The 12,577-nt window shown below is 43.8% G+C and overlaps 1 protein-coding gene across 1 annotated transcript in view; it reads right to left on the bottom strand.

Moving 5' to 3' along the window:
• RIMBP2 (RIMS binding protein 2) overlaps window positions 1-12,577 on the bottom strand; it is a 185,273-nt gene that overhangs the window by 102,534 nt on the left and 70,162 nt on the right. The gene's annotated exons all lie outside the window — the stretch shown is intronic.

Genomic DNA, 12,577 nt, shown 5'->3' with positions numbered 1-12,577 from the left:
CCCTTCCTACCTCTTGAACTGTTGTAATCAGGTAAGCCCCTCTTCAGAGGCCCACTTTTGGTTAGCAGCTGTCTGATGAAATATTTATCAAAGGAGTTTTGCGAGGTGGACTTGGTGCCGACAAATCTGAAAACATCTCTCTGAGAAAACTTTCACATCTGTGCTAATACTTTTGTTTTACCCTTAAATAATCCTAGGAAACTGGCAAGAAATACTGACATTGTATATTTTATTTGTTGTGATCTCCATTTTTGGGAAGACAGGCTAATTCAAACATGTAATGTGAGTCTGGTAGATTTGTGTGTGTGTGCGGTTATTTTCTGTAAAATGTCAGCAGTTCAAATCCACCAGCCACTCCTTGGAAACCCTATGGGGCAGTTCTACTCTGTTCTATAGAGTCGTTATTAGCAGGAATCTACTGGATGGCAGTGGGTACTGGTAGGCTCAGAGAGTCTTGTGTGCTGTCCAAGGTACTGATTTGAAGATAACTAGGGCCATTTAGTGGGTCACGTGTTCCTGTGATGTTAAAGCTATGCCACTGTTTTTTTTCAAATACCAGCAGAGTTGGCCATGGTGGACAGGTTTCAATGGAACTTCCAGGCTAAGATGAGGAAGAAGGGCCTGCCAATCTACTTCTGAAAATCAGCCAATGTAAACCCAACGGATCACAACAGAACATGGTTCAACTCGCTTGGCTCTGGAAATACCATTTAAAAAAAACACCATTAGGAGGGATCAATTGCTGGAGGAGGCCATCATGTTTGGTGAAGTAGAGTGCCAGCAAGAATGAAGTTGAACGTGCCAGTGATTGTGAGGATAACGCAGGACTAGGCAACACTTCCTTCTGCTGTACATGGGTTCGTCCTGAGTCAAAGTCAATCCAAGGGCAGCTATCTATCTCTATTCTGTAAGTTACGTCAGAGTACATGGCACAGATTGCCTCAGATTCAGAAGAAATGCAGAGAAACCAGAGGACAACATGAAGGCTTGCTCCACACAAAGAAGGGACTTGATAAGATCTAACATACTAATATTAAAATAATTAACACTTTCCGAAGGCCTGTATGAGCTAGCTGCTGTGTTAAGCACTTTCCCTTACCTTTTATGATCCTATAAGACAGGCTTTAAAATCATTCCTGTTTTTAAGGTGTAGAATTTGAATGTTAAATGTTAAATAACTGAACAAAGGTCATGGAGCTACTAGTGGCAGTCCTGAGACCTGAATTATAATCTCTCTCTTCTCAAACTCTCTGTCAGGATGGAGAACCTATTGAGAAGCTACTTAAATCCAGGTGGTTGGTGATGGATCTAAGAATACTGAGACAGAATGGGAATTAAGGAGCTAGATTGGTTGAGTCACTGTAAAATTTCTGAGGAGGAAAGGGCTCCACATTCATTCGTATGCCCAGCAGACACTTATCATGGGCCAACTGTGTTCTGAAGTTTGGGGATGAACAGGTGATGGCCTAGGAAACCATTAAATCTTGGGGAGCAGAAGTTCAATGCAATAGTGAAAAACTGGGAGCTGATACAGTAATCCTGGGTTCAATTCCTGCCCCACTATTTCCTACCTGTGTGACCTTACATCAGTCACAACTTCAGAGAGATTCTTCAACACTCACCGACCTCACAGGTATCTTCTGAGCATTGTTGTATGCCGTTGAGTCAATTCCAACTCATAGCTACTGTATAGGACAGAGGAAAATTGCCCCATAGAATTTCCTAGGCTGTAATCTTTACAGGAGCAGGCCACAGGGTCTTTCTCCCAGGGAGCCACTGGATGGGTTCAAAGCACCCACCTTTCAGTTAGTGGTTGGCATTACACGAGACAATGCAGGTACAATGCTTGCTGAAATGGCTAGCATCTAGTAACTGCTTAGAAAACTGCTAGAAGTGATTAGCATTCTCTCCCACCATTCAAGTATCTTTGGTGACTGTCTTGAGACCGACAAACAGTGGTAGAGAAAAGATACAGACTAAATATTTGTGGTTAGGAAATTAATAAATATACAACCCTTCCTATGTGACCACCTTAAGTCTTCCGTGCAGTTCACAGTGATCATCACTTAGGCATAAGAAAGCAGGTGTTAGTGAAGGCACCGCTGGACAGCATTTTTAATGTTTTAAGTATTAAGTTCACTTACCATGTGCCAGATGCTGTTCTAAACATTCTATAAACATTAATTTATTCAAGGTGCATAATGACTCTATGCTATTATTATCTTATTTTATACAGAGAAAACTGAGGGAAGGCAGGGTAAATGTCTTGCCAGAGGTCAAGCAGAAAAGAGGCAGAGCTGTGATTTGAACCCAGCTGAATTTAAGGAGCCCTTGTGGTGCAATGGTTAAGCTTTGGGCAGCTAACCAGAAGGCTGGTGGTTCGAGCCCGCCCAGTGGCTCCAAGGGAGAAAAGGCCTGATGATCTGCTCCCATGAGGATTGTTGTTGTTGGGTGTCATCAAGTCCATTCCAAGTCATAGCAACCCCACGTACCACAGAATGAAATACCGCCCAGTCCTGCGCCATCCTCACAGTTGCTGCTGTTTGAGCCCACTGTTGCAGCCACTGAGTCAATCCATCTTGTTGAGGGTCTTCATCTTTTTTGCTGACCTTCTACCTTACCAAGCATGATGTCCTTCTCCAGGGACTGGTCCCTCCCGATAACACATCCAAAGCACGTGAGACAAAGCCTTGCCATTCTTACTTCTCGGGAGCATTTTGGTTATACTTCTTCCAAGACAGATTTGTTCTTCTGGCAGTGGGTGGCATATTCAATATTCTTCACCAGCACCAAGTTCAAAGACATCAATTCTTCAGTCTTCCGTATTCATTGTCCAGCTTTCACACGACTATGACATGACTGAAAACACCATGGTTAGCAGCTTTAGTATTTCTATTTGAGCCCCTGAATTTTATCCCATTCAATGAACTCAAAGATCATAAATGCAACTCTGAACACACACCACTGCACTTTATTTCATTTGAGGGCAGAGATAGGATTATGTTACCAAAATAAATAAATAACCACCAAGTAGTAACTAACAAATGGGTCAACATATCTATTTGCCAGGGAAATTTTTAAATATCTTATGATTTACAACATTTCTCAGGGAAAAAATGATCTATAAAACAACTGCCTCCCCTCTGATTTGTAGGAGGCATCCTTATATTTTTATGCCTATGACCTTGGAGTTTTTCTGTATAAAACAGCGAAGGCAGGATGCTGCTTATGCGGAAACCAGTCCCAAGGAAGTACATTGTTTGAGACCCTAAGAATAAGGCTCCGTGTCTGGCAGAAACTTAATTATCTGGTTCCATTTCAAGCAATAATCATAAAAGGCAACTGCGGAGACCAGCTCCCAAGACGCGTTTCAATGGGGTATACACAAAGAGGAAGCAGCACCCAACAGGAACGTCAACAGTCGCCATGGCAACTGTGTGGTGCAGCAGGTGAGCCTCCCTGCCCTCTCGTGCTCGGGAAAGGAGGATAGAAAATGAACGGACCTGACAGCATTGTGTTTAATTCCAACTGGGGCTCAAGGCTTGCTGCACTTTGGCTCCTGACTTAGAGAGATTCTATTTTCAAAAGTAGTTTTGTTTTTAATCCTATGTTAAAGGGCTGCCCTGTGGGGTGTGACAGGCCCTGCCTCTGTGGGATCGTCACTAAGCGGTAAGAAGCAATGCAACCATGGCATTTTATTTACACTATTTGCATGGATAATTTCATGTCCAGTGGATTAGGGTGGTTTCCAGGAAGTCCTGGAGACCTGTAGCCTACTCAAGCAGTCTGCGTAATTTTTCTCTTATCGTTTGTCTGAGACAAATGATCGGGGCTTTGAAAGCTGTATTAGTCAGGGTGCTTCCAGGAAACACATGGGGCCTTGAGACAGGGATTAGAAACATTAAAGGAGGCACCATGTAGAGGTGTGGGTAGGGTTAGAAGTCCCTGGGTGGCTCAAATGTTAAACGCTTGACAAATTGACAAAGGTTGGTGATTCGGACCCACCCAGAGGCACCTCGGAAGAAAGGTCCGGTGACCTGCTTCCAAAGGTTACAGTCTTGAAAACCCTATGGAGTGTAGTCCTACTCTGACACACATGAGGTCACCACGAGTCAGAGTCGGCTCAAAGGCAAGTGGTTTGGTTTCGGTTGGGTAGGGTCGAGTTCAACAAGGGATGTTTAGGTATCCAGGGACCAGCAACATGGGAACCACGGCCGCCTCTAAGAAAGCCTGAGGGACAGCTGAAAGCTGGGCTGTTGGGGTAGCGGGGGGCATGAAGCCCTGCCAGAAATACCACACAGGAAGGCAAGGGGGCTCTTGTGTGCTGCTAAGTTGACTTCAACTCATAGCAACCCCATGTGACAGAACAGAACTGCCCCTTAGGGTTTCCTAGGCTGTAATCTTTATGGGCGCAGATCACCGGGTCTTTCTCTCATGGAGTCACCGGGTAAGTTGGCAACTTTCAGTTAGCAGCTGAGCACTTCACGATAGCTCTACCAGGGATCCTTAGGAAGGCAGGAGTGGGAGAGAAATACCCAACTTCTCTCTCCTCCAGCCCTCCAATCTTAGGATGTGCTTCCCATCGGCCAAACTGAACAGGAAGGCAGAGGGCACAGGCGGCAGGTGATACCGTCCACAAGAGCAACCCCTGAGTCACAGGAAAGGGCAGAGACATGGGGAACGCCACAGCACGAGGCTATCGCATGTGAGCCAGCACTCTGGACTTTTCACCCCTGTGTCTCCGTTTCCTGATTCAAACAAAATGGTCATACCCCACAGCCTTAGAAGTGTCTGTGGATGGGGGCACAGGGAACTCAAGACAAAAGTGTACAGCCCACACAACTTCCTCTGTATGTTCTGTGGCCAAAGCCAGGTCAGTTGAAAGGAGTGTTGAATTAAAGGGGAGTCCCTGGGCCTTGCAAGTAGTGAACATGCTCAGCTGCTCATGGAAAGGTTGGAAATTTGAGTCTGCCCTGAGGTACCTCAGAAGAAAGGCCTGGCAACCTACTTCTGAAAAGTCAGCCATTAAAAACCCTATGGAGCCAAAGGCTCAGAGAAGAATCTAGTCTACAGGGCTAATAGTCTACACAAGCTGTGGCCTCACCTACCCAGAGACCAGAAGAACTAGATAGTGCCCTGCTACCACTACCAACCACTCTGACCAGGGCCACAATAGATGGCTCCTGATAGAATGGGAGAAAAATGTAGGAACTAAACTCAAATTCTTAAAAAGACCAGACTTACTGGACCACTTGAGACTAGAGGACTCCCTGAGACTATTGCCCTGAGATACAACTTAAACTTTGAACCGGAGCTATTTCCTAAGGTCACCTTTCAGCTAAATAACAGATTGGCTCATAAAATAAAGAATATCACCCGTACATACTGTGCTTCTTAAAAAAATCATCTACATGTGACCAAACGGTCAACAATTACTCTAAAGCAAAGGTGAGAAGGTGACAGGGCAGAGAAGCACACACATACGTACATAACTTAGCCTTAGATGACTAATCTTGGGAGGTTAATTTAAAAATAATAATAATCCCTTTTTCTTCCTAACCTTCTCTGTGGACAACAGGGTCACCTTGCTGGACACCCCACCTTCATTTGGGGATAGTGGGGTGAACTCTAAAGTCGAATCTCCTCCCTTCAATTCCTGTCTCTTGCCCCTGAATGGCTGGCTTTGGGCAAGCTCTTTAGCCTCTCTGAGACTCAGTTTCCTCATCTGAAAAGCAAGGGTAATAATGGCGTCTATCTCATCAGGTTATTGTGAGAAATAAGCAAATATGTGTAAATATCCACTTAAAATACTGCTTAACCTCGTGTCTGGCACAGGACAAATGCTGAGTAATTCTCAGCTCTTATTACGGCTGTTGTTACAATGATGACTTGACTCAGTTCCCCGAGGACCCAGCAGAACCATCACAACCACTGAATTTTCCTGGGGCTGTTACGCAGCATTTCCGCTGACAAAGGCCACCTAAACCCTCCCCTCATTGTCTTCCAGAGAATAGCTCCCTAGTGACACGGTACCCATTAGCATCACAGATAAAGTCTGAAAATAAACATTTCTGCAGCTATGATCAGTTTGGACATATGGGCTCATAATATTTTGTGATTGCCAACAAACACACCTCTCTCTGCAAACAAACACAGCTGTCAGGATGGGGCTGGGCTTTTCCACTGCCCGAGTCTCCGGGAGAAAATGATCTCCCTGCAGCCATGGTGACAGGGACGGCCACTGGCCACCTCCCACCCAAGTCAGACCACATGCTCACAAGCCCACGTGGAATTTCATAGCTCAGTGCCAATCCTGGGGACCAAAGTAAAAGATGAGTGATGTTGGAGCCCACAGGGAGATCCGAGAAGTCAGGGAGATTGTAGCGAATTGGCACACAGTGTGACTCACTGGAATGTGTACACATGAAAAGACAGGTGGCCACTTTGAGAAGGGCTTGGTTGGAACAGTGAGCCTCAAACAGGGCTCAAACCAGGTCATTTCAGTTTGAACCCCTGTTGAGAATTTGCATTTTCAACCCAGACATACTTAACCAGAATCTACAGTCTAAGAAGGTCCCTGGGTGATTCTTAAGTATAATAAACTTTGAGACCCACTGCTCTACTTAGTGTTCTCAGAACTGGTCCCTAACCAGCAGCATTAGCATCTCCTGGGAACTTGTTGGAAATGCAATTTCTCAGCAGGGGTTTGAACCAGACCAAACTGGACTCAAATGGCAATGGGCAGTTGAGTGGCCTTGTGAGAAGACTCTGGTCCGTAGTTCTGGGAAGGAGCTGAGAGCTTGAGCAAGTTGTTTAACTGCTCTCTGCCTCCAGCTTTTCAAATGTACAATGGAGAATGGTAATTATAGCTCTCTCAAGGGCTGTGTACAGATCAGCTCCTACGGTAGGTAGTCACGTAGCGCCCTTAGACGCTCTCAGGAAAGGTTAAGCTCTTGTTACTGTCCTTGCTCTGGTTAATGGAGAGGGAAGCTGGAGCCTGGAGAAAATGAGTAATTCAATGAAGGTCAACCAGCTGTTATGTGCAGAGCTGGAATTCAAATACAACACAATGCCAAAGTCTTTGGTTTCTTCAGCGCAAGAAATATGGGGATTATAACTCTCACAGATGGAGCTAGCAAGTCATTTTAAAAGCAAAGTATTATTGCAGGTAGAGCCTTCACAGCCCCATCACGTTCAGAGAACAAGATAAAAAAGGTCACTTCTCTACACCCCAGGAGATCGTTCTCATAGAATCCCCTCCTGGACTTCATCTCCCTGTTTAACTTCATGGCAGATTCAGTGGGGACTTTTAGGGAGGCTTTTTGGCAGGAAGACGGGGGCAACAGGTGCTAACAAGAGACCACGTGTCCTCTCGACTCCAGGAGCTGTGTGCTTTGGACAACCCGTCAAAATTCCACCGGGCACATTCAAGACCGAAGGGAATTTGAAAGACAGGGAAATCACTGCACCAGAAGTAGCTCTGAGTATTTAATGAAATCTGCACAGAAATCTCTGAAGGTGTGACTGATGGCTGGCTGCAGACAGCTTTTGACTTTTACTGATCTAACCTTTCTTCCTAACTGAGGACTAAACTAGATATGTTAGCCCATTCACACAGCACAAAATGGATCTGTTGAAAAATTGTTATTCTCGTTTGCTTAAGAGAGAACTTTTCAAAAGCCACTTAAAAATTTTACATGCAAGTTACACAAAAGGACCTGCCCCATCAATTTCACAGTTGCACCACCCTTTAAGCCAGCCTACATTCTTCATCCACACGTAAATGGATTGCCAGGCACTTGAAACCCCTCCTTATGGCCTGCTCTTTCTCGCAAACAGATATCTGGCTGGTGTCACAAGCTCAAAGTCCAATAATTCACTTGAACACAAGAAAGCTAAATTGATCCAAATACAAATGTAAGAAGTGGTCAAACGGAGCATCTGAATTTCAATTAATGAAGTTCTTTGAAGAACTGAGCAGTCAAATGACATAGGGAATAAGAAATGGCAACTCCTAAATGAGACTGTACCTTGGGAGCTTTCATTTTTAATGCTAATATCCTTCAGAGGATAAACAAATATATTTTATTGCAGTAAGGCTATATTTAAGCAGAGTTATTTTTTTTCAGTGATGTTTACTTAAACATCAGGTCAGCTCTAAGCCAATGGTTAAATTACCCCAATGCAAAGTAACCAGCTGCTGCTCTTGGGGTGTCAGTCCCACCCCGTCTCTCCTCTGCTTTATTCTAACAGCACACTTACAGGTATCTCTCCCACTGCCTTGTCCCCCCACAGCTGTTCTCAACTTAAGAGTTAATCAGCTCCCAGCATTCTTCTATTGGAAACCTTGCAGTGGTATTCCATTTCAATTACATAAAAAAAGCCAGAGTCTTTACCAGGCCTACAAGACTATGTACCCTGGCTCCTCTGGCTTCATTCCCTGCTGCTTTTCCCCTTCCTCACTCTGCCCCAGCCACACTGGCCTCCTTGCTGTTCCTGGGACAAGTCAAGCAGCCCCAGGACCTTTGCACAGGCTATGCCCTCTGCCTGGGATGCTCTTCTCCCTGTATCCATTTGGCTAACACTCACCCTTCAGTCTTTGCTCATATTTCATCTTTTGGCTGCAGCTGACCTGACCAGCTTTTTGCACATTTCATACTGTCTGTCACCCTTCCCATCTCATATAACCAGTCCCCTTAACGTGATTATTTTTCCCAAAGCATTTCCCACGTGAGCAAGCTGGGTCTTATACTCTTCAATTGTGTGTTATTATGGTCTGCCTCTTCCAGCAGAATGTGAGCCCCCTGAGGGAGGAGGGAAGTAGGGAGGGATGGTTTGCTTCCTGCTGGATGCCAGCACCTATGAGTGCCTGGCACAGAGCCAGGGCTCCGTAAATATTTGTTGAATAAATAAACAGGTGAATAATCTGCCTGGCTTGTTTTCGGAAAGTCACACGCCAGCCATTTTCTTGACATTGGTTCTTTAACTTAAGGTTTCCCACAGACACTTACTTGATTACCAGTTTTACACAGTAGTTAAATGCTACCGCTGCTAACCAAAAGGTTGGCAGTTTGAATCCACCAGCCACTCCTTGGACTCCCTATGGGGCAGTTCTACTCTGTCCTGTAGGGTCGCTATGAGTCAGAACTGACTTGACAGCAGCGGGTTTTATGAGTGGGTGTTGGAGTTTGTCAGCTCCCCCCATGCGAAAAGGGATTCCTAGTTCTTCCTACAGGCTACAGCTCCACCTCAGGGGTCAGGGTGGGACTGAGCATAAAGGAAAGAAGCAAAGAGAAAATGCATGTAAAAGCAGGGAGAAATGGAGGAAAAGAATAAATTGGCTAAAAGACGTGAGAGAGGTCAATAAAAAGAGCAGTGACCAGATTTAACTTGCTTAGGTAAAAAGTGGTGCACTTTGGAGAAGTCAGAAGCATAGAACGCAGGTGGGAAAGTTAAAATTATAACAACGGGAACTTTTGAAATACCTGAACTGTTAGAATTTTTTTAATATAATTTTTATTGTGCTTTAAGTGAAAGTTTACAAATCAAGTCAGTCTCTCACACACAAACCCATATACACCTTGCTACACGCTCCCAATTACTCTCCCCCTAATGAGACAGCCCGCCGCTCTCTCCCCTCCACTCTTTTCATGTCCATTTCACCAGCTTCTAACCCCCTCCACCCTCTCATCTCCCCTCCAGGCAGGAGATGCCAACATAGTCTCAAGTGTCCACCTGATCCAAGAAGCTCGCTCCTCACCAGCATCCCTCCAACCCATTGTCCAGTCCAACCCATGTCTGAAGAGTTGGCTTCGGGAATGGTTCCTGTCCTGGGCCAACAGAAGGTCTGGGGGCCATGACCACTGGGGTCCTTCTAGTCTCAGTCAGACCATTAAGTCTGGTCTTATGAGAATTTAGGGTCTGCATTCCACTGCTCTCCTGCTCCCTCAGGGGTTCTCTGTTGTGTTCCCTGTCAGGGCAGTCATCGGTTGTAGCCAGGCACTATCTAGTTCTTCTGGTCTCAGGATGATGTAGTCGCTGGTTCATGGGGCCCTTTCTGTCTCTTGGGCTCCTAATTGCCTTGTGTCCTTGGTGTTCTTCATTCTTCTTTGATCCAGGTAGGTTGAGACCAATTGATGTATCTTAGATGGCTGCTTGCTAGCGTTTAAGACCCCAGACGCCACTCTTCAAAGTGCGATGCAGAATGTTTTCTTAATAGATTTTATTATGCCAGTTGACTTAGATGTTCCCTGAAACCATGGTCCCTAGACCCCTGCCATACTGGCCTTCAAAGCATTCAGTTTATTCAGGAAACTTCTTTGCTTTTGGTTTAGTCCAGTTGTGCTGACCTCCCCTGTATTATGTGCTGTCTTTCCCTTCACCTAAAGTAGTTCTTATCTGCTATCTAATTAGTGAATGCCCCTCTCCCATTCTCCCACTTTCCCTCCCTCCCCACTCTTGTAACCACAAAAGCATGTTTTCTTCTCAGTTTAAACTATTTCTCAAGTTCTTATAATAGTGATCTTATACAATATTTGTCCTTTTGCAACTGACTAATTTCACTCAGCATAATGTCTTCCAGGTTCCTCCACGTTATGACATGTTTCACAGATTCATCATTGTTCTTTATCAATGCATAGTATTCCCTTGTGTGGATATACCATAATTTATTTATCCATTCATCCGTTGATGGACACCTTGGTTGCTTCCATCTTTTTGCTATTGTAAACAGTGCTGCAGTAAACATGGGTGTGCATATATCTGTTCATGTAAAGGCTCTTATTTCTCTAGGATATATTTCAAGGAGTGGGATTGCTGGATCATATGGTAGTTCTATTTTTAGCTTTTTAAGGAAGCGCCAAATCAATTTCCAAAGTGGCTGTACCATTTTACATTCCCACCAGCAGTGTAGAAGTGTTCCAATCTCTCCACAGCCTCTCCAACATTTATTATTTTTTGTTTTTGGATTAAAAGCCAGCCTCGTTGGAGTGAGATGGAATCTCATTGTAGTTTTGATCTGCATTTTTCTAATGGCTCATGATCGTGAGCATTTCCTCATATATCTGTTAGCTACCTGAATGTCTTCTTTAGTGCAGTGTCTATTCATATCTTCTGCCCATTTTTTAATTGGGTTATTTGTCTTTTTGCAGTTGAGTTTTTGCAGTAGCATGTAGATTTTAGAGATCAGGTGCTGATCAGAAATGTCATAGCTAAAAACTTTTTCCTAGTCTGTAGGTAGTCTTTTTACTCTTTTGGTGAAGTCTTTGGATGAGTGTAGGTGTTTGATTTTTAGGAGCTCCCAGTTATCTAGTTTTTCTTCTACATCCCTTATAATGTTTTGTATACTGTTTATGTCATGTATTAGGGCTCCTAACATTGTCCCTGTTTTTTCTTCCATGATCTTTATTGTTTCAGATTTTATATTTAGGTCTTTGATCCATTTTGAGTTAGTTTTTGTGCATGGAGTGAGGTATGGCTCGTTTCATTTTTTTTTGCAGATGGATATCCAGTTATGCCAGCACCATTTGTTAAGACTGTCTTTTCCCCATTTTAACTATTTTGGGGCCTTTGTCAAATATCAACTGCTCATATGTGGATGGATTTATGTCTGGATTCTCAATTCTGTTCCATTGGTCTATGTATCTGTTGTTGTACCAATACCAGGCTGTTTTGATTTCTGTGGCAGTATAATAGGTGCTAAAATCAGGTAAAGTAAGGCCTCCCACTTTGTTCTTTTCTTTCAGTAATGCCTTATTTATCCAGGGCCCCTTTCCCTTCCATAAGAAGTTGGTGATTTGTTTCTCCATCTCATTAAAGAATGTCCTTGGGATTTGGATCGGAATTGCATTAAATGTATAGATCGCTTTTGGTAGAATAGACATTTTCACAATGTTTAGTCTTCCTATCCATGAGCAAGGTATTTTCTTCCACTTACGTAAGTCTCTTTTGGTTTCTTGCAGAAGCGTACTGTAGTTTTCTTTGTATAAGTATTTTACATCTCTGGTAAGATTTATTCCTAAGTATTTTATCTTCTTGGGAAATCTTCTTGGGGGCTACTGTAAATGGCATTGATTTGGTGATTTCCTCTTCGATGTTCTTTTTGTTGGTTTAGAGGAATCCAAGTGGTTTTTGTATGTTTATCTTATATCCTGAGACTCTGCCAAACTCTTCTATTAGTTTCAGTAGTTTTCTGGAGGATTCCTTAGGGTTTTCTGTGCATAAGATCATGTCATCTGCAAATAGATACTTTGACTTCTTCCTTGCCAATCCGGATGCCCCTTATTTCTTTGTCTAGCCTAATTGCTCTGGCTAGGACTTCCAGCACAATGCTGAATAAGAGTGGTGATAAAGGGCATCCTTGTCTAGTTCCCGATCTCAGTGGGAATGTTTTCAGGCTCTCTCCATTTAGGGTGAAGTTGGCTGTTGGCTTTGTATAAATGCCCGTTATTATGTTCAGGAATTTTCCTTCTATTACTATTTTGCTGAGAGTTTTTATCATGAATGGGTATGAACTTTGTCAAATGCCTTTTCTGCATCAATGGATAAAATCATGTGGTTCTTGTCTTTTGCTTTATTT

This window comes from Elephas maximus, chromosome 22, assembly GCF_024166365.1.
Source record: "Elephas maximus indicus isolate mEleMax1 chromosome 22, mEleMax1 primary haplotype, whole genome shotgun sequence".
NCBI classification, from domain to species: domain Eukaryota; kingdom Metazoa; phylum Chordata; class Mammalia; order Proboscidea; family Elephantidae; genus Elephas; species Elephas maximus.
Note: the sequence above shows the minus strand (reverse complement) of the source record. Positions and strands in the feature narration are given on the sequence as shown.